General features: G+C 45.1%; 1 long non-coding RNA gene across 1 annotated transcript; it reads left to right on the top strand.

Annotated features, from left to right (window-relative positions):
- Nucleotides 1-8,061: 8,061 nt before the first annotated feature.
- On the top strand, nucleotides 8,062-13,512 carry LOC135524372 (uncharacterized). The gene is made up of 2 exons (XR_010452941.1): nucleotides 8,062-8,351; nucleotides 13,133-13,512. It is a non-coding gene; the product is annotated as an uncharacterized LOC135524372 (long non-coding RNA).
- The last annotated feature ends 9,573 nt before the right edge of the window (nucleotides 13,513-23,085 follow it).

Consider the following 23,085-nt stretch of genomic DNA (forward strand, 5'->3'; position numbering starts at 1 on the left):
CCTGACAAATGTTTACGACCTAAGGATTTGCCCACGACGTGTATATTTTGTTTGCGATGGAAAAAATCTTGCTGTACGATGGCTAAAATCATACAGTCTGCAAAGGCCTTTAGATAACATTGCAGCAATTAAAGAAAACCTTGCTACACAAGGAAAAACCAACCATATCTACCGTAATTTCCGGACTATAAGCCGCTACTTTATTCCCACGCTTTGAACCTCGCGGTTTATACAATGACGCGGCTAATTTATGGATTTTTCCTGCTTTCACAAGATTCATGCCGCCAAAAAACTGAGCACCGTCACATAATGTGACGTAAATCGAGCGCGCCCAAACTTCCCATCATTCTGATTACGGTAGTCATTTTGTCACCCTCATCATTGCAAAGACACGGAGAAATGCATATGATGCAGCTTTCAAGTTGAAGGCGATCGATCTGGCTGTTGGAAATGGAAATAGAGCTGCTGCACGGGAGCTTGGCCTTAATGAGTCGATGATAAGACGTTGGAAACAGCAGCGTGAGGAACTGACTCAGTGCAATAAGACAACAAAAGCTTTCAGAGGGAAGAAAAGCAGATGGCCCAAAGTATTTGCAGCCACTCGACATCAGTGTAAATCGTGCATTTAAGGTGGTGCTCCGTGTTCAGTGGGAGGCTTGGATAACAAGTGGGGAGAAATCCTTCACTTAAACGGGCCGCATGCGAAGAGCAACTTATGGTCAAGTCTGCCAGTGGGTCCTGACAGCGTGGAGCATTGTCAAAAAATCCACTATCATCAACGGGTTTCGAAAGGCTGGACTGCTGCGTGTTGAAGAGGGCAGCATGAGCTCAGCCGGGAATTTGCCTCTGGATGAAAGCGAGGAGAGCGACAATGAAAACGATCCAACATCAGATGAAGCAATTCTGAGGCTATTCAACTCTGACACCAAAGGAGATGACTTCAGTGGTTTCAGTGCACAGGAGGAGGAAGATAGTGACCAATGACTTTCTTGGTAGGCTACGGTTTACTGCTATTTTTTTTAATTTTGTTACAAGCCATGTTTCGTTAAAGCCTATTTATTTTTGTTACAAGCTGTGTTTCGTTAAAGCCTATTTATTTTTGTTACAAGCCGTGTTTCGTTAAAGCCTATTTATTTTTGTTACAAGCCGTGTTTCGTTTAAAAGCCTATTTATTTTTGTTACAAGCCGTGTTTCGTTTAAAGGCTGTGTAAAGTTAATTTATTTCAATGTACCGGTAGGCACCTGCGGCTTATAGACATGTGCGGCTTATTTATGGACAAAATACATATTTATTAATAATTCAGTGGGTGCGGATTATATTCAGGTGCGCTTAATAGTCCAGAAATTACGTGCAGACTCAACCTGAATTCCACTAAACACATTTTGAGAACAAAATTCAAATAAAATCAAATGTTATTGGTCACACACACGTGTTTAGCAGATGTTATCACAGGTGTAAGGAAATGCTTGTGTTTTTAACTCCGACAGTGCAGTACTATCTAACAAGTAATATTCTATCTTTATCAAAGTCAGACAGCTAGGAATTCTGTCATCTTCCATTACCTTAGCAGTTTTATGCCACTGTTCATTTCTAGGCCTGTTTGTTTACACAGAGTAGTTTCCTGGTCCAAAGTACTCCTTACCCTCACAGTGCACAGAGAACTACTATTTATTTAGTGAGGGACTTACGCATGAAACATAGCAAGCACATAAAAGGTGCTTTACTGACACCTGCTAGACATTTTCAAAAATGTAAAAAACATTTTTTTTTGCTTTGTCATGGTGTGTAGATTGATGAGCAGAACAAAAAATGATTTTGTTAATTTTAGAATAAGGCTGTAACGTAACAAGATGTGGAAAAAGTCAAGGGGTCTGAAAACTTTCCGAATGCACTGTATATTTAAAAACAAATACTTTTAGACTTTTACTCAAGAAGTATTTTACTGGGTGACTTGTACTGGAGTCATTTTTTATTAAGGTATCTTTACTTTTACATCATACTTATGACTTGTTCAAATGGGGGAACCAGATACATAAAATGCTTTTCATTATGCTTTTATTATCTCTAAATGGTAAGACATATAATGTACAGTTGTCAGACGTTTTTATACACTTAGGTTGGAGTCATTAAAACTTGTTTTTCAACCACTCCACAAATTTCTTGTTAAGAAACTATAGTTTTTGCAAGTCGGATAGGACATCTACTTTGTGCATGACACAAGTAATTTTTCCAACAATTGCTTACAGACAGATTATTTCACTTATTATTCACTGTATCACAATTCCAGAGGTTTACATACACTAAGTTAATTGTGCCTTTAAACAGCTTGGAACATTCCAGAAAATTATATCATGGCTTTAGAAGCTTATGATAAGCTAATTGACATCATTTGAGTCAATTGGAGGCGTACCTGTGGATGTATTTAAAGGCCTACCTTCAAACTCAGTGCCTCTTTGCTTGACATCATGGGAAAATCAAAAGAAATCAGCCAAGACCTCAGAAAAAGACTTGTAGACCTCCACAAGTCTGGCTCATCCTTGGGAGCAATTTCCAAACGCCTGAAGGTACCACAATTCATCTGTACAAACAATAGTATGCAAGTGTAAACACCATGGAACCACGCAGCCGTCATACCGCTCAGGAAGGAGACGCATTCTGTCTCCTAGAGATGAACGTACTGTGGTGCGAAAAGTGCAAATCAATCCCAGAACAACAGCAAAGGACCTTGTGAAGATTCTGGAGGAAACAGGTACAAAAGTATCTATATCCATCGTAAAACGAGTCCTGTATCGACATAACCTGAAAGGCCGCTCAGCGAGGATGAAGCCACGGCTCCAAAACCGCCATAAATAATCCCGACAACGGTTTGCAACTGCACATGGGAACAAAGATTGTACTTTTTGGAAAAATGTCCTTTGGTCTGATGAAACAAAAAAATAACTGTTTGGCCATAATGACCATTGTTATGTTTGGAGGAAAAATTGGGAGGCTTGCAAGCCGAAGAACACCATGCCAATCGTGAAGCACGGGGGTGGCAGCATCATGTTGTGGGGATGCTTTTCTACAGCAGGGACTGGTGCACTTCACAAAATAGATGGCATCATAAGGTAGGAAAATTATGTGGATATATTGAAGCAACAACTGAAGACAGTCAGAAAGTTAAGCTTGGTCGCAAATGGGTCTTCCAAATGGACAATGAACCCAAGCATACTTCCAAAGTTGTGGCAAAATGGCTTAAGGACAACCAAGTCAAGGTATTGGAGTGGCCATCACAAAGCCCTGACCTCATCCTATCGAAAATGTGTGGGCAGAACTCAAAAAGTGTGTGTGAGTAAGGAGGCATGGGCCAAAATTCACCCAACTTGTTGTGGGAAGCTTTTGGAAGGCTACCTGAAACGTTTGACCCAAGTCAAACAATTTGAAGGCAATGCTACCAAATACTAATTGAGTGTATGTAAACTTCTGACCCACTGGGAATGTGATGAGAGAAATCAAAGCTGAAATAAATCATTCTCTCTACTATTATTCTGACATTTCACATTCTGAAAATAAAGTGGTGATCCTAACTGACCTAAAACAGGGATTCTTTACTAGGATTAAATGTCAGGAATTGTGAAAACTGAGTTTAAATGTATTTGACTAAGGTGTATGTCAACTCCCGACTTCCACTGTATGTATATAAATACTCTCAAATGAAAGGTGACATTCAGTACTGTCACCTCATATTAAACATATGATCTCAAATCCAAATTACTGGCGTATAGAGCTAAAATTAGAATTTTATGTGAGCTCCTGGAGTTGTTTTTACTCTGCACTTTCACATACCTTTTCTTCTCCCATTCAGTCTCCTATATTTCATGCATGTTTAAACCACACTCACACACCCATAATCATGGATTGCATAAAATTGTCTCAAACTCTAATATCTATACTGAACAAAAATATAAATGCAACATGTAAATTGTTGGTCCCATGAAATAAAAGTTCTCCCATCCAAACGCACAAAAACAATATTTCTCTCACATGTTGTACACCACTTTGTTTTCATCCCTCTTATTGAGCATTTCTCCTTTGCTAAAATAATCCATCCACCTGACAGGTGTGGCATATCAAGAAGCTGATTAAAAAGCATGATCATTACACAGGTGCAACTTGTGCTGAGGTCAATAAAAGGCCACTCTAAAATGTGAAGTTGTCACACAACACAATGCCACAGATGTCTCAAGTTTTGAGCGAGCATGCAATTGGCATGCTGACTGCAGGAATGTCCATGAGAACTGTTGCCAGAGAATGTAATGTTCCTTTCTCTACCATAAGCCGCCTCCAACATCATTTTAGAGAATTTGGCAGTACTTGCAACCGGCATTACAAACGCAGACCACATATAACCACGCCAGGCCAGGACCTCTACATCCGGCTTCTTCAGCTGTGGTATTGTCTGAGACCAGCAACCCGGGCAGCTGATGAGACTGAGGAGTATTTCTGTCTGTAATAAAGACCTTTTGTGGGGATTGGCTGGGCCAGCTCCCCAGTGGGTGGGCCTGGCTTCAAAGTTCTTCCAGGCGCAGCCCAGTCATGTGAAATCCATAGAGTGTGGCCTAATGGATTTATTTCAATTGACTGATTTCCTTATATGAACTGTAACTCGGTAAAATCATTTGAATTGGTGCATGTTGCATTTATATTTTTGTTCAGTATACATATGGTGAGGACTGTAAGTCATGGATACTGAGTAAAAAGTGTGAGGATGAGAGCTGATGATTAACCTTACTGCAGTAACCACATTATTGCACAAGGAAATAGAAATTGCTACCAGTTTCCATGTTTTCATTCAGACATGATAACAGATCTGTATATAATAAGGTGCTCATAATAAAATGAAAAATAAACTTTTTTTGTCACATACACCGGATAGGTGCAGTGAAATGTATTGCTTTGCTGGGTCAGCCATAGTAATATGGTAGCCCTGGAGTCTCTGCCCTAACAATGGGAGTCGTTGTCGAGGCAGGCAGCAAGCGTAGGTCTGCTTAAGCCGATAGAAACACATTGCCTTCTTTTGGCAAGAGATAACCCTCTCACTTCACCTCTTCCTCTCTGATAACAAGTTAACCATCTTCTAGAACCAGGAAATAGATACCAGGACAAACAGGAAGTGAGATTGAGATTGAGCGTACTTTGTATCAGGAAGGCAGGCCTCAGGGGTTCAGGGCAATCTTCTGGTATGCTCACTTAGAGGCACAGCATTAACATGGAAGTTACAAAACTTGAATCACTGGTGTCTAACATAGTGTATGTAACAAAGGTGTTTCGGTGATCCACGTCGTATGATGAGTAACCTTGTTTCAGACCTGAAGACTTGTGTTAACGCCCCCAAGGTAATGGCGGCTTAGCTCAGTGAGCTACACAGTGCTGTGGTGCTCAGATGACCTGGGTTTAAACCTGTTGGTCACATTATGCAAATGTCTCTGATAGTTAGGGCCAACCACACTGTGCCAAACTATAGTAAATACAGCACTGGAGCATTAGTGTTGTCAACTCTGTTTTGGAACAAAGCCTCCTTCACTCACGCCGCAAAACTTACCCTAGTAAAACTGACTATCCTACTGATCCTCGACTTCGGCGATGTCATCTACAAAACAGCTTCCAATACTCTACTCAGCAAACTGGATGCAGTTTATCACAGTGCCATCCGTTTTGTTACTAAAGCACCTTATACCACCCACCACTGCGACCTGTATGCTCTAGTCGGCTGGCTCTCGCTACATGTTTGTCGACAGACCAGGTCATCTACAAGTCTATGCTAGGTAAAGCTCCACCTTATCTCAGTTCACTGGTCACGATGGCAACACCCACCCGTAGCACACGCTCCAGCAGGTGTATCTCACTGATCATCCCTAAAGCCAAAACCTCATTTGGCCGCCTTTCCTTCCAGTTCTCTGCTGCCTGCGACTGGAACGAATTGTAAAAATCTCTGAAGTTGGAGACTTTTATCTCCCTCACCAACTTTAAACATCTGCTATCTGAGCAGCTAACCAATCGCTGCAGCTGTACATAGCTCCTGCAATAGCTTCACTGCTCGCCAGGAGACAGGCAAAACCAATTTATGAAACCCATGTCCTAAATGTGTGAGGAGGCTAGAGACAGAGAGCGAGAGGAGCGAGAAAGAGAGAGAGGGGGCGAGCGAGAGAGAGACCTACACATAGAGGACCCACGTCGAGAGGACCTACATCCAGGCCACAGCATCACCAACCACATCCACACCCATCAATACCCCTGCAAACAAACCGTGCCCACACCTCATATAGGCCCCTCAGATCAAACCTATGCCCCTCCTGCCCACCACTCCCGCAAAGAGGGCCTCAACATGAAAGTCACACACACACTCAGGCCGTGAACAGGTAAACAGGCCCAACCCCCACTCTTACACTAGCCCAAGCCAATGGTGGTCTGAGGCCAAACCACACAACATTGGACACTTTAAGGAACACAAAGCCTTCCCTATCTCATCCTGGAATATCCAAGGTCTGAGGTCATCTGCCTTTGGCCTGAAGAGCAGGAACCTGGACTTCACCAAATAAATCAGAAATACAGACATTGTCATCCAACAAGAAACATGGTATAGAGGAGAGGGACCCACTGATTGCCCTCTAGGTTACAGAGAGCTGGTAGTCCAATTCCTTAAACTACCAGGTGTGAAACAGGGAAGGGACTCAGGGGGTATGCTAATTTGGACAAGAACCTGACACCTTCAGCACACAGGGGGAAAAACATCTACCTGGAGGGGACAGTACTCCCTCCCCCATATTCCCCCCTAGGCACAACATAACCAACAAAAACAGGTGACAATTACTGCAGCTCTATCGCATGCTGGGTATGTACATAGTCAATGGTAGGCTTCGAGGGGACTGCTACGGTAGGTACACCTAAAGTTCATCTCTTGGCAGTAGTACTGTAGACTACTTTATCCCTGACCTCAAACCAGTCTCACGCAATGTTCACAGTCAACCCTATCAGATCATATTCTGCGCAATACTCAATCATGAGGCATCAAAGCCAAATGAACTGAATAATATTAAGAAATGCTATAGAAGGAAGGAAAGTAGTGTGGAAACCTACCAAAAAAACTACTTATAACAACAAATTTGTCACAGCTGTTGAAAGGAGAGGACCAAGGTGCAGCGTGGTGAGTGTACATGTTCTTTTAATCAAAATGACTCCAAACATGACTCCGAACAAAACACTACACCAATCAACACTACACCAATCAACACTACACCAATCAACACTACACCAATCAACACTACACCAATCAACACTACACCAATCAACACTACACCAATCAACACTACACCAATCAACACTACACCAATCAACACTCAAATGCTATGTGCCCTAAACATAGTCAACTTCCCACAAAGAAAGGAAGGAAAGAGCTACCGAAGAATGGTTCCCAATCAGAGACAACGATAGACAGCTGTCCCAGATTGAGAACCATAGCAGGCCAAAAACATAGAAACACCAAATCATAGAAAACGAAACATAGAATGCCCACCCCAAATCACACCCTGACCAAACCAAATAGAGACATTAAAAGGCTCTCTACTGTCAGGGCGTGACAAAATTAAATCCCTTTAGACAACTTCCTGGACAAAACGTTTCACTTTAATAGTGAAGGTCTAAACTTTGTAGTAGAAAACCTAAACAGTATATTTGACCTCTCAGCTTCCCTTTAAAATCTAAACATTTCAAGCAGACACCCTAAGAAAATGAACAACAATGACACATTTTTTCTTGTTTATTTCACTTTTGTGTATTATCTATTTCACTTGCTATGGCAATGTAAAGATATGTTTCCCATGCCAATAAAGCCCCTTAAATTGAAAAATTGAGAGAGACAAACATCCCAGTAATAGTGCCCACTCCGTCACATTCATTAGGAGGAGGTTGTCTATTTGAGAGAAAAAAACATATGTAGTTGTTACAATACTTTCATAATGCATCCTTCCAACAGCTCCCTGGAGAAATCACTGATCTCAAATGATTGGCCAGGTGAAAGGAAAGATTCCACTTTATAACTTTCATACATCCAGACCAGTGGACCATTCAAGAAGGAGAGGAAGGTAGGGAAGAAATAAGGAAGGAAGTAAGGAAGGATACATTTATCTGTTGGAACATGGTCACAGTCTCCGGGCGTACGAGCGACAGTGGGCGCGCGCACAAATACACACATCCCAGACAACATGCACTAAACCTCTGTCCAAACTTTCCTCCCCTTCAGTCTGTGCGTGCCTCGCCAAGTCGTGAGAGCGCAAGAAGAACTTTCCGGCACGGCTTAAATTCCGCTACCAAGGTTAGTAAATATCTTCTCTACACTGCACTCTATAATGACGAAAAGTCATTGTATTTATGTATTTTTTTTGTTATTTTTAGATTAGCATGCTGTTTTATGTGAGTGTGCTTTTCACTCGAGGCTGTCTCAGCTTGTTAAGCAATCGGCGACCCCGCCTACCTCATCAGCTCTCTTTTGTTCTTTCTCGGTTCAATTTCATCTCCCGAACACAAGGTCCGCTCATTCCCCGTTTATTAATGCTAATTTGTTGTATGCTTATGCGTAGCTGTGGAGGTCTCAGTGCGGTGTTCGGGTTACTTTGGTGATGGGTGAGTTTAGAGGGCTGTGTGTAGACTGTCGGACTGGGACCCATTTTTGTGCTGCCTAGTAAACAGCAGCTGGAGGAAGGTGTGGTTTGGGTGGTAATTAGCTTAATGAGATTACCCTAATCAAAGTTATTGATGACCAATGTTTCTTAACTTAAGTGGCGTTTGTGCATCTTCAGTTTGACGAATATTTAACGGTTTAAACCCCAAGTCTTACTGCGCGCATTACTTGAGACAATCAATTTCGCTGTTTGCGCATTTGTCGTGTACTTAATTTGAGCGTGACACAAGTGTGAATCGATTGTTTCTTCGTGGTGCATAGTTTGACTCCAATGCGTTTTCGAGGATTGTTTTAAATCGTTGCATGCACCGGTGGTGCCCATCGACATGTAGCCTACATACCACGCACGTGCGCTTGTAGCTCGGGGGACGGGGGAAGGACGGGACACTATACGCTCCATAGAGCGGACACGTGATCCTGCACGGGATGGAACATAATGTTCCAATGCATCGAGGTCAATTGTGCCTCTTAACCTGTGTAGCACAACCTGGTTGGTGAAATTCCCCTAAGTATGATCCCAATATTTAACCATAGTAGTTTACCATTTTTGTCTCTGCAGAATTGCACCAACCATTTGCAGAATATTGAAGTTGTTTGAAGTAAATGCACGTGGGTAATTTGTGAAGGGATTGGGTAGGTTAAAGCTAGAATCCTTAATTGAAATAATAATAATGGTCACCCCACCTGTGTGTCGGTACAAACCTTAAGGATGGGCCTGGAGAAATGAAACCACTCTCAAATTCACAGAATGGGCTGTGGATGTAAGGACTAATGACCATCCATGATATCAAAAGGAGTTTTAACCATGCTTTTAGGCTATACAGTTTGTTTAAGAACATTGAAGTAAAACAAGCTTGTATTTTGGGTTCTGATGGTGTGAGGTTAGTTCAACTGTCATACGAGGCATTTATTAATTGTTATTTAAGAATCAGTGGATATATATCATTCATTTTATAAGTCAAAAAATGCATGTAGAAACAGGATTCCACTACTCAGAAGTTCAGTGACGTGGACAGCTCACACTAATCATACCACATACAATAGAATGATAATGCAACTGCCAGTGGTGTAAATCATTCTGATGTGGTTGTCACATTACTGGTTCATCAGGGACAAGTCTACCATGGTTTGACGATTATAAGCCAGCTCGAAATCCACTGTTCATTGTTGGTGACAGAGCAGATAAACCACTTTGAGAAGTGGACTAAATGTAGACTAAATGCTGTATCTCCCACCCCTGACAGCATAAGACAAGTTGATTCAGATATTACACTCTACACCGTCTCCTCACTGGTGTAGCTTGTGGCGATGAGAGCGGTGTTCAGTTGGTAACCAAACACTTATTTCCACTAGGGATGCACAATATATCGGTGAACATTTCGGAATCGGCCAATATTAGCTAAAAGTGCCGACGTGAGAACCCGATGTCAAAGCTTAGTTGCATACCTAATATAATGTAGGTACATGCCGTAATGACATTTTGCGCTACACGTGCAAGACCACATTCTTAACTTCTTGCGTCGAGCAATCCCGGATTCGGGATCCTATTTATAGCCTCAAGCTCATTAGCATAACGCAAAGTTAACTATTCATGAAAATCGCAAATGAAATGACTATTTGCTCTCAAGCATAGACTTTTGTTAACAACACTGTCATCTCAGATTTTCAAAATATGCTTTTCAACAATAGCTAAACAAGCATTTGTGTAAGAGTATTGATAGCTTGCATAGCTATAAGCCTAGAATTCAGCCAGCAACATTTTCACAAAAACAAGAAAAGCATTCAAATAAAATCATTTACCTTTGAAGAACTTCAGATGTTTTCAATGAGGAGATTCTCAGTTAGATAGCAAATGTTCAGTTTTTCCTGAAAGATTCTTTGTGTAGGAGAAAAATGCTCTGTTTTGTACATCACTTTTGGCTACCAAAACAAACTGAAAATTCAGTCACAAACGCTGAACGTTTTTCCAAATTAACTCCATAATATCGACAAACATGGCAAACGTTGTTTAGAATCAATCCTCAAGGTGTTTTTCACATCTCTTCATTGATATATCGTTCGTGGAAGCCTGTTTTCTTCTCTGAATCACATGGAAAAATACTTACAGCTGAGGTTTGCACACCAATTTCGGCGCAGGACACCGGGCGGACACCTGGTAAATGTGGTCTCTTATGGTCAATCTTCCAATGATATGACTACAAATACGTCACAATGCTGCAGACACCTTGGGGAAACGGCAGAAATTGTGGGTCTCATTCCTGTCGCATTCACAGCCATATAAGGAGACATTGGAAAACAGAGCTTCAAAAATTTAGCTAATTTCCTGTTTGAAGTTTCATCTTGGTTTCGCCTGTAGCATCAGTTCTGGGGCACTCACAGATAATATCTTTGCAGTTTTGGAAACGTCAGTGTTTTCTTTCCAAAGCTGTCAATTATATGCATAGTCAAGCATCTTTTTGTGACAAAATATTGCGCTTAAAACGGGTACGTTTTTTTTATCCAATAATGAAATAGCGCCGCCATAGATTCAAGAGGTTAACCTAGCCCACAATGTCTGCTGTGGGGATCGAGCAGTCAACAAGTTGAGCAGTCGTTTGAAAGAGTAAGAACATTTCAGCGAGACAACTCAAAAGGCGAAATCCATTAAAGCCAAGATAATGGGATTCAATGCCCTTGACAATCAACTGTTCTCTGTCGTGGGTTCGCGGACTGGTCGAGCACTGGTACACACTACCAAGTGCGTTATTTTTCAGATGTTGCCCTACCGGAGTTACATAGTAATAGCGTCACTGCTATTAGCTTCAAGACATGCGTACTATGGAACACAGTTTGGGTCTTTGCATTTCAAAAAAGATACAGTAGCACTGTCAAAGCTTTATTTAAAGTCTGAAAACACCAGCCACAATTGGTGTGTTTGCAATACCGCATTGGTAATAAAGCATCATTTGTTTGACCGCATCTTCCACTAGAAACTAGTCATTTTCATTATTCGTAGCAATGCTTTAGGAATCCTTGTGAGTAAGTATTAGCTAGGTTGCCACTTGTTGTTCGCCTATTGAACTTTCAGTTAATGACAACTAACTATCCCACTACTTAACCCTGTTGCCCAAAGCTAACGTTAAAAGCAGCCAGCTAGCTTAATCTGTCCAGTGAGGCTCGACCGGACTTGGTTGTGAAGCTAGCCACAATAAGGATCAGGCACAATAGTGGAATTTGCGGTTTGCATTCAACATAAAAGTATCTAATTGACAGTGATGCAAATTAAAACAAATACTTTTATTTTGAAGGCTAACCGCAATGTCCACTATTGTGGCTAGCTACACATAGATGGGTCCGACCAACATTAATCGAATAAAAACTCTTATAAATTAAGGTTATTTTAGATAACACCTAGCGAGCTAACTATATAGCTACTGAAACAGATTGTCCTTTTGGTATGTTTTTGCGGAAGAACATTGTTTGCATCCATTGGCTAGCTAGATTTTTTTTTTTAGGACCAGTACTGTAGGTGCACGAGACCACTACCAGCATCATCGCATACGTATCGTTGTGACATGAAATAAAAGTGATGGTGTAATCAATGTGTAATAACTACGTTTAATTATGAACCCGTCAAATTGTGTGACGTGCAGTCATATTCATTTCCTGACACGTCAATGTTTTCAACTTGTCATACTATTCTTTTTTTTGACACGCAAAGACCCAAACAGCGTTCCGTAGCAAAGAAATGGCACAGCAAGGAAGTGAAAGAAATAGGTTTTGATTATGCTTTACTGGTAATGGGGACATGTGTTGTAAATGCCAACAAAATAACTTTTTGGTGACGCCTGATATGCAGTGCCTTAGACTGCTGCGTCCATGTGTGTTAATTATTTAACTGTACTAGAATGCTTAAAAGACTTACAATTTTAAATATCGGTATCAGGTTGTTTTTTTTGAAAGGAAAATATCGTTATCGATCAAATGTAATATCGGTGCATCACTAATTTCCACAGTTGGTTTACTTGCTCTCACTGATGCCTGTGATTTATGGCGTACTAAGTCAATAAGCACATCCTAACTGGGCACTGGTGCTGGGAAAATCAAACAAGGCACAAGGTCAGGGAAAAGTCCAGCACACACAACCTAATAGCTGTGAATGTATTTTATCCTTTGTTGCAAGTCCGTGTCCAAGACGACAAACTAAATATGATTCTTTAGATTACTGATTCACCAGATCTGTTAAACCTGTAACATACATGTAAATGGACAGGTGACGATACAGCCACCCTTAACTGGGACAAAAAATCCTGCTTCTTATCTCGGTGCAAAGTTTGGGTGTGCAAATGGCTTTTTCCCCCTCTCCTGATCTGCTCGCTGTCCCTCTCCTCATGGTTGAGGTGCCTCTCTCATTCTGCCGGTCTCATTGTCTCCAGGTGCACCATGGGAAACAAGATCAGCAGGAGACGGGACACCGCACCAGCCGAGCAGAAGGCTGCAGAGGCAATCGACACGCAGGAAGCTGTGGTGGAGGCAGTAGCTGATGCGCCAGTGGTGGTTGCAGAGGCGAATGAACCAGTAGTAGAATCAGTGCCAGAACCGGTACAGGAGCCAGAGCCCCCCAAGCAGCCAGAGACGGAGCCCTCATTGGAGGAGCCGGTGAGCGTCCCACTAGTAGCCCCAGCACCGCCTGAACACGAGCCCCTGGTGTCAGTCAGCGAGCCAAAGCCAGTCGCCCCAGAGCCAAAGCCAGTCGCCCCGGAGCCAAAGCCAGTCGCCCCGGAGCCAAAGCCAGTCGCCCCGGAGCCAAAGCCAGTCGCCCGGAGCCAAAGCCAGTCGCCCCGGAGCGGCCAGTCGCCAGCCAAAGCCAGTCGCCCGGAGCCAAAGCCAGTCGCCCCGGAGCCAAAGCCAGTCGCCCCGGAGCCAAAGCCAGTCGCCCCGGAGCCAAGCCAGTCGCCCGGAGCCAAAGCCAGTCGCCCCGGAGCCCGCCCGGAGCCAAGCCAGTCGCCCAGTCGCCCCGGAGCCAAAGCCAGTCGCCCGGAGCCAGCCAGTCGCCCGGAGCCAAAGCCAGTCGCCCCGGAGCCAAAGCCAGTCGCCCCGGAGCCAAAGCCAGTCGCCCCGGAGCCAAAGCCAGTCGCCCCGGAGCCAAAGCCAGTCGCCCCGGAGCCAAAGCCAGTCGCCCCGGAGCCAAAGCCAGTCATTCCGGAGCCCCTCGCTGCTCCCCCCTCCCACAGATCTGCCCCAGACCAGCCCAAAGACCTGGGGGGTGCAGAATGCTATGACGACAACGTAAAGGGTGCCTGGAATTCTGTCTCCATCCCAGAAGAGTCCAAAGGAACCCCGGAGAAGCCAGCAACCATGGCGGAGAAGCTTCTGTGTGATGTCATGGGCAGCGAGCTGAGCAAAGCGGATTCTTCAACCACTTAGACCAGACCACCGATGACATCATGGTCAATGATGTCATGGTAGATGACATTCCGGAAGGTGACGTGTCCACTGAGCTGATATGGGAGGAGAAAATAAAAACTAGAAGAAAAAAATGGACAATGACGTTCTAAAAAAGGCAGACGCAGCAGAAAAAATGTATAAAAAAAGAATACAACTTTGATCTGAGAAGGCTAAAGGGAAAACTAAGACCGTGAAGTAGCACTCAGATAATCTGAGACCTGGGATGTAATTCCCTCGTAACCAAACAGAACCAAGCGTACGCAAACGGAATTAAACTGGGTGGGACTTACCTGAATTTGTCCAATAGAAATTCTAGTTTCTGTTGCGAAACATTTTGGAATAATGATTAGACCCCAGGTAATAGACGTGCCTTTCTTTCTGAGTGTAGGTTGACTAAAGGGATTTGGTGATGGGTGGCCAGGGCAGAAGTGTACCCATCATCGCCCTCTGAGCCATATAGACATAACACTGCATAGCAGAACACTTACACCAACTATATATGGTAACTATGTATGACAAGACGTTTGCCTTGGTGTGTACACCTGATGAATTGTAACGTTTGAAATCGGCCTACATTCTATGATGTACATTCATGCTTGGCCTCTCACAATCCTTCCTCTTTAAATGGAGGTGACCATATTATATTATATTTTCTTGATGGTGAGAAGTGGTTTGGAGGAATGTATTAAAGGTGACGGTCTGGTTGTGAAAATAAAATAAGATTGTTCCACCTTGAAGATGATTCTTTGTTTTCGTTCTTTTCTAATGTGGTTTTTAGTCTTTAAAGAGGCTGAGGGCTGCAAGTACATTGTTTCCAAGACTGACATTTTATATTAAGGCTGTTTTCAGAGGTTTATGTGCTGCCACTAATGCTGCATAGATATGGCTCAGCATAACCAAGAAGATCAGCAAATAAAGAACCTTAGTGAGTCAATTTCAATCCCTAAACATCAATACAGAGATCAGGAAATCAAGAGGTAAATTCTCTAATTCTCTACATAATGACAGACCATCAGTTGTGGGCTACATTACATTTTTAACTGAACACTTGCATTTAGATGAATGAGCACTTGAGCAGTGCATCAAGTTCCTTCTATGCTCCAGTACACTCTTTCACTATGCAAAAACATTTCTGCCCCAGAAACAACTAGATAGTGGTTTTGCTTGAATAGAGCCCTTGGTTGTTCATAACCATTTCCTTATGGCTCATGTCCCTGTAGGTATGTAGGAGGGGACTACTGCAAGCATAGAACTAGAATTGTTGGAACAAACATGTTTAGTAAAGCAACGCTAGGACAGTGGGAGTGGTTTGAGTGGGGAGGGAAATTTGCTGCTGTTGGCAGAGGTTTGGAACTGTCTTATTGGTCTAACTAATTTACTGCTTGGATATGTCACCGTGGAAGGCCAAAACTCGCTCCCACCTAAAACAGGCTGAAATTTCAGGTGGACTTCACAAACCGCTCCTACACTAAAAGGGCATTGTCACAATTTCAGTATTATTCTAACCTCCATAGTGTGGAACTGTATGAAACACAGGAAAATCACTTTTTTTTTACTTCCTTGGGCCTTTAAGATCCATGGCCAATCCAGCATGTGGGAAGCATGACTGTGTTTCTGCGCTCATAGAACCCCTCTTGCCCCTCCTGCTCATCCTGATCACTGCTCAGGGAGTTCCCACTCTCCCTCAACAGTCATTCCAACCTACATACACACACACATGCTGCGGAAGCACGTTCACATACATGTGCGGAAGCACGTTCACATACATGTGCGTACACATACAGTGCAGAACATGTGCGCACATAGAGGAAGACAGAGCGCTCTCCGAGTGAATTTGTGGTTGAATGTGGGAGTGGAGAGGGAAGGAGCGAGGGAAAAGGTTGGAAAGGGGTGATAGAGAAAGGGGGGTGGGAGAGAAAGGAAGGCACAGGGAATGGGTAGGGAGATGGAAGGACGAAGGTTGGAAGGAAGGGGGTTTCAGGGGTCTAAGTCAGTGGTCTCCAGTGTGACTGTGCTAGAGTGCAGCATAGGAAATCTGCTCATAAACTCAGAGCTTTCCTACACCCTCCCACTCTGAGAAACAACTCTTCCACCATGGATGTATTCAGTGGGTTGAAATGTTCAGAACTTTTCAGATGCAATATTCTATAAGTTGATTTACTACATGCTCCTCCCAGTGCTTCTATACAGTATCATTCGATGACCACGCTAGAAAGGTCAAAGGTGTCAAAACTGATGAGCATGTATTACATCGGCTGCTTGTTCTGCCATTAAGGTTTGAGTTTACTGTTCAAATTGTAGTTCAAATGTACTATACTTCTGTCCTGTCTAGTTTGGCCAAATACTGACATACCAGTCCCCTTACTCATAAACCTCAGGGAGGATGTAGTATTACTGATGGAAATGTGTAGTGTAGGGGCCTCCCGAGTGGCGCAGCGGTCTAAGGCACTGCATCGCAGTGCTTGAGGCATCACAGACCCAGGTTTGATCCCAGGCTGTGTCACCACCACCCGTAGGGCCAGCGTTGTCCGGGTAAGGGGAGGTTCTGGCCAGGAGGGGCTTTACTTGGCTTGTCAAGCAATAACGACTCCTTGTGGCAGGCCGGGCACCTGCAGGCTGACTGCAGTCATCAGTTGAGTGGTGTTTCCTCCAACACATTGGTGAAGCTGGCTTCCAGGTTTAGCAGGCGGGTGTTAAGAAGCGCAGTTTGGCGGGTCATGTTTCGGAGGACGCTTGACTTGACCTTGGCCTGTCCCGAGTCCGTTGAGGAGTTGCAGTGATAAGACAAGATTGAAATTGGGGAGATGCATGACTTGACCTTGGTCTGTCCCGAGTCTGTTGGGGAGTTGCAGTGATAAGACAAGATTGAAATCGGGGAGAAAAAAATAAGACGTATCGTTTAGAACCAATATAATTGTTTTTAATGTAGAATCAAGAATCTGGTCAGCTCTATTCACAGTTTACTCACTGAATACACCCCACATCGCTCCCCCAGTCTCTCCCTTATGACAGTTTCAGTGAGGGCATTTTGGTATTTTATTAGGATCCCCATAAGCTATTGCGAAAGCAGGAGCTATTCTTCCTGGGGTCGACTCAAAACATGAAATATTACAGAACATTAATAAACAAGAACAGCTCAAGGACAGAACTTGTGGCCACACACACACTCCCATTGGTCAGTTTTGTGTTTACATTTACATTACATTTACATTTAAGTCATTTAGCAGACGCTCTTATCCAGAGCGACTTACAAATTGGTGAATTCACCTTCTGACATCAGTGGAACAGCCACTTTACAATAGTGCATCTAAATCATTTAAGGGGGGTGAGAAGGATTGCTTTATCCTATCCTAGGTATTCCTTGAAGAGGTGGGGTTTCAGGTGTCTCCGGAAGGTGGTGATTGACTCCGCTGTCCTGGCGTCGTGAGGGAGTTTGTTCCACCATTGGGGGGCCAGAGCAGCGAACAGTTTTGACTGGGCTGAGCGGGAACTGTACTTCCTCAGTGGTAGGGAGGCGAGCAGGCCAGAGGTGGATGAACGCAGTGCCCTTGTTTGGGTGTAGGGCCTGATCAGAGCCTGGAGGTACTGCGGTGCCGTTCCCCTCACAGCTCCGTAGGCAAGCACCATGGTCTTGTAGCGGATGCGAGCTTCAACTGGAAGCCAGTGGAGAGAGCGGAGGAGCGGGGTGACGTGAGAGAACTTGGGAAGGTTGAACACCAGACGGGCTGCGGCGTTCTGGATGAGTTGTAGGGGTTTAATGGCACAGGCAGGGAGCCCAGCCAACAGCGAGTTGCAGTAATCCAGACGGGAGATGACAAGTGCCTGGATTAGGACCTGCGCCGCTTCCTGTGTGAGGCAGGGGCGTACTCTGCGGATGTTGTAGAGCATGAACCTACAGGAACGGGCCACCGCCTTGATGTTAGTTGAGAACGACAGGGTGTTGTCCAGGATCACGCCAAGGTTCTTAGCGCTCTGGGAGGAGGAAACAATGGAGTTGTCAACCGTGATGGCGAGATCATGGAACGGGCAGTCCTTCCCCGGGAGGAAGAGCAGCTCCGTCTTGCCGAGGTTCAGCTTGAGGTGGTGATCCGTCATCCACACTGATATGTCTGCCAGACATGCAGAGATGCGATTCGCCACCTGGTCATCAGAAGGGGGAAAGGAGAAGATTAATTGTGTGTCGTCTGCATAGCAATGATAGGAGAGACCATGTGAGGTTATGACAGAGCCAAGTGACTTGGTGTATAGCGAGAATAGGAGAGGGCCTAGAACAGAGCCCTGGGGGACACCAGTGGTGAGAGCGCGTGGCGAGGAGACAGATTCTCGCCACGCCACCTGGTAGGAGCGACCTGTCAGGTAGGACGCAATCCAAGCGTGGGCCGCACCGGAGATGCCCAACTCGGAGAGGGTGGAGAGGAGGATCTGATGGTTCACAGTGTCGAAGGCAGCCGATAGGTCTAGAAGGATGAGAGCAGAGGAGAGAGAGTTAGCTTTAGCAGTGCGGAGCGCCTCCGTGATACAGAGAAGAGCAGTCTCAGTTGAATGACTAGTCTTGAAACCTGACTGATTTGGATCAAGAAGGTCATTCTGAGAGAGATAGCGGGAGAGCTGGCCAAGGACGGCACGTTCAAGAGTTTTGTAGAGAAAAGAAAGAAGGGATACTGGTCTGTAGTTGTTGACATCGGAGGGATCGAGTGTAGGTGTTTCATCCATGATGATTAAGGATAGGATCTGGAGAGGGTAACATCATCATAGATCTGATCCTAGATCTGCCAGACATAGCAACAGTCAGACCAGCAGCCTGTTCTTCTCCAGATATGATTCCTATCATTCCACAGGCTCTGAACTCAATAAACAACACTTCATATATCCACTCAAGAGATGTGGTCACCATTAGGGGATGGGCTACTGGCCTATTTTAATAGGAAGACATAGTGAAAGCAGCTAGTCATATGTAGGTTCATGATGTAGTCTGAATGGTGGTCGCTATTATCACTTCATTATTCGTTTTATCAGAAATCATAATATAAGCTAATTTAAATCATAATTGTCAAACATTTCTGAGTTTATAAAACCTCTGATATAACACAGGAGTATTGAACAGAAGTTTGACTCAACAGGTTCTTCTCACTAGCGATCAGAACCAAAGTCCAATTGCTGGTAAAACTCCATGTAAGAAAAGTATGAGCTCCTGCTGTTGTTTTTACTCTGCACTTTCACATACCTTTTCTTCTCCCATTCAGTCTCCTATGTTTCATGCATGTTTAAACCACACTCACACACCCAAAGTCCTGGATTGCATAAAATTGTCTCAAACTCTATCTATACTGAACAAAAATATAAACGTTCGTCCCATGTTTCATGAGCTGAAATAGAAGATCCCAGGAATGTTCATATGCACAAAAATCTTATTTCTATCAAATGTTGTGCACTAACTTGTTTACATCCCTGATAGTGAGCATTCCTCCTTTGCCTAGATAATCCATCCACCTTTTTTATTTTTTTAACCAGGCAAGTTAGTTAAGAACAAATTCTTATTTTCAATGACAGCCTAGGAACAGTGGGTTAACTGCCTTGTTCAGGGGCAGAACGACAGACCTTGTCAGCTCGGGGATTCAATCTTGCAACCTTTCGGTTACTAGTCCAACCGCCGCCTGACAAGTATGACATATCAAGAAGCTGATTAAACAGCACGCTCATTACACAGGTGCACCTTGTGCTCAGGACAATAAAATGCCACTAAAATGTGCAGTTTTGTCACACAACACAATGATAGTTGTCTCAAGTTGAGGGAGTATGCAATTGGCATGCTGACTGCAGGAATGTTTGTCCACCAGAGCTGTTGTCAGAGAATTGAATGTTAATTTCTCTACCATAAGCCACCTCCAACTTCATTTTAGAGAATGTGGCAGTACGTCCAACCGTCCTCACAACCGCAGACCGTGCTTAACCACGCCAGCCCAGAACCTCGACATCCGGCTTCTTCACCTGCGGGATGATCTGAGACGAGCCACCCGGAAAGCTGGGTTTGCACAATCATTTCTGCACTAACTGTCAGAAACCATCTCAGGGAAGCTCATCAGCATGCTCGTCGTCCCCACCAGGGTCTTGACCGAACTTCAGTGGGCAAATGAAGGTTAGCTTTTCTAGGTTAGCTAGCCAGCTATTGTCGTTCTTTTAACGTAACGTAACGCAATCAACACTGCTAGCTAGCCAGCTAGCCCCCGAATAGCAGCACTGTAGAAACTATTAAACTCGACGGAACGACTTGATTAGTGTAGTGTCAACATCGCAGCCACTGCCAGCTAGCCTACAAAGTCAACAACGCAGCCACTGCCAGCTAGCCTACTCCAGCAGTACTGTATCATTTCAATCATTTTAGTCAATAAGATTCTTGCTACGTAAGCTTAACTTTCTGAACATTCGAGACGTGTAGTCCACTTGTCATTCCAATCTCCTTTGCATTAGCGTAGCCTCTTCTGTAGCCTGTCAACTATGTGTCTATCTATCCCTGTTCTCTCTCTGCACAGACCATACAAACGCTCCACACCGCGTGGCCGCGGCCACCCTAATCTGGTGGTCCCAGCGCGCACGACCCACGTGGAGTTCCAGGTCTCCGGTAGCCTCTGGAACTGCCGATCTGCGGCCAACAAGGCAGAGTTCATCTCAGCCTATGCCTCCCTCCAGTCCCTCGACTTCTTGGCACTGACGGAAACATGGATCACCACAGATAACACTGCTACTCCTACTGCTCTCTCTTCGTCCGCCCACGTGTTCTCGCACACCCGAGAGCTTCTGGTCAGCGGGGTGGTGGCACCGGGATCCTCATCTCTCCCAAGTGGTCATTCTCTCTTTCTCCCCTTACCCATCTGTCTATCGCCTCCTTTGAATTCCATGCTGTCACAGTTACCAGCCCTTTCAAGCTTAACATCCTTATCATTTATCGCCGTCCAGGTTCCCTCGGAGAGTTCATCAATGAGCTTGATGCCTTGATAAGCTCCTTTCCTGAGGACGGCTCACCTCTCACAGTCCTGGGCGACTTTAACCTCCCCACGTCTACCTTTGACTCATTCCTCTCTGCCTCCTTCTTTCCACTCCTCTCCTCTTTTGACCTCACCCTCTCACCTTCCCCCTACTCACATGGCAGGCAATACACTCGACCTCATCTTTACTAGATGCTGTTCTTCCACTAACCTCATTGCAACTCCCCTCCAAGTCTCCGACCACTACCTTGTATCCTTTTCCCTCTCGCTCTCATCCAACACTTCCCACACTGCCCCTACTCGGATGGTATCGCGCCGTCCCAACCTTCGCTCTCTCTCCCCCGCTACTCTCTCCTCTTCCATCCTATCATCTCTTCCCTCTGCTCATACCTTCTCCAACCTATCTCCTGATTCTGCCTCCTCAACCCTCCTCTCTTCCCTTTCTGCATCCTTTGACTCTCTATGTCCCCTATCCTCCAGGCCGGCTCGGTCCTCCCCTCCCGCTCCGTGGCTCGACGACTCATTGCGAGCTCACAGAACAGAGCTCCGGGCAGCCGAGCGGAAATGGAGGAAAACTCGCCTCCCTGCGGACCTGGCATCCTTTCACTCCCTCCTCTCTACATTTTCCTCCTCTGTCTCTGCTGCTAAAGCCACTTTCTACCACTCTAAATTCCAAGCATCTGCCTCTAACCCTAGGAAGCTCTTTGCCACCTTCTCCTCCCTCCTGAATCCTCCTCCCCCCTCCTCCCCCTCTCTGCAGATGACTTCGTCAACCATTTTGAAAAGAAGGTCGACGACATCCGATCCTCGTTTGCTAAGTCAAACGACACCGCTGGTTCTGCTCACACTGCCCTACCCTGTGCTCTGACCTCTTTCTCCCCTCTCTCTCCAGATGAAATCTCGCTTCTTGTGACGGCCGGCCGCCCAACAACCTGCCCGCTTGACCCTATCCCCTCCTCTCTTCTCCAGACCATTTCCGGAGACCTTCTCCCTTACCTCACCTCGCTCATCAACTCATCCCTGACCGCTGGCTACGTCCCTTCCGTCTTCAAGAGAGCGAGAGTTGCACCCCTTCTGAAAAAACCTACACTCGATCCCTCCGATGTCAACAACTACAGACCAGTATCCCTTCTTTCTTTTCTCTCCAAAACTCTTGAACGTGCCGTCCTTGGCCAGCTCTCCCGCTATCTCTCTCAGAATGACCTTCTTGATCCAAATCAGTCAGGTTTCAAGACTAGTCATTCAACTGAGACTGCTCTTCTCTGTATCACGGAGGCGCTCCACACTGCTAAAGCTAACTCTCTCCTCTGCTCTCATCCTTCTAGACCTATCGGCTGCCTTCGATACTGTGAACCATCAGATCCTCCTCTCCACCCTCTCCGAGTTGGGCATCTCCGGCGCGGCCCACGCTTGGATTGCGTCCTACCTGACAGGTCGCTCCTACCAGGTGGCGTGGCGAGAATCTGTCTCCTCGCCACGCGCTCTCACCACTGGTGTCCCCCAGGGCTCTGTTCTAGGCCCTCTCCTATTCTCGCTATACACCAAGTCACTTGGCTCTGTCATAACCTCACATGGTCTCTCCTATCATTGCTATGCAGACGACACACAATTAATCTTCTCCTTTCCCCCTTCTGATGACCAGGTGGCGAATCGCATCTCTGCATGTCTGGCAGACATATCAGTGTGGATGACGGATCACCACCTCAAGCTGAACCTCGGCAAGACGGAGCTGCTCTTCCTCCCGGGGAAGGACTGCCCGTTCCATGATCTCGCCATCACGGTTGACAACTCCATTGTGTCCTCCTCCCAGAGCGCTAAGAACCTTGGAGTGATCCTGGACAACACCCTGTTGTTCTCAACCAACATCATGGCGGTGGCCCGTTCCTGTAGGTTCATGCTCTACAACATCCGCAGAGTACGACCCTGCCTCACACAGGAAGCGGCGCAGGTCCTAATCC

Source organism: Oncorhynchus masou, chromosome 31, assembly GCF_036934945.1.
Source record: "Oncorhynchus masou masou isolate Uvic2021 chromosome 31, UVic_Omas_1.1, whole genome shotgun sequence".
NCBI lineage: Eukaryota > Metazoa > Chordata > Actinopteri > Salmoniformes > Salmonidae > Oncorhynchus > Oncorhynchus masou.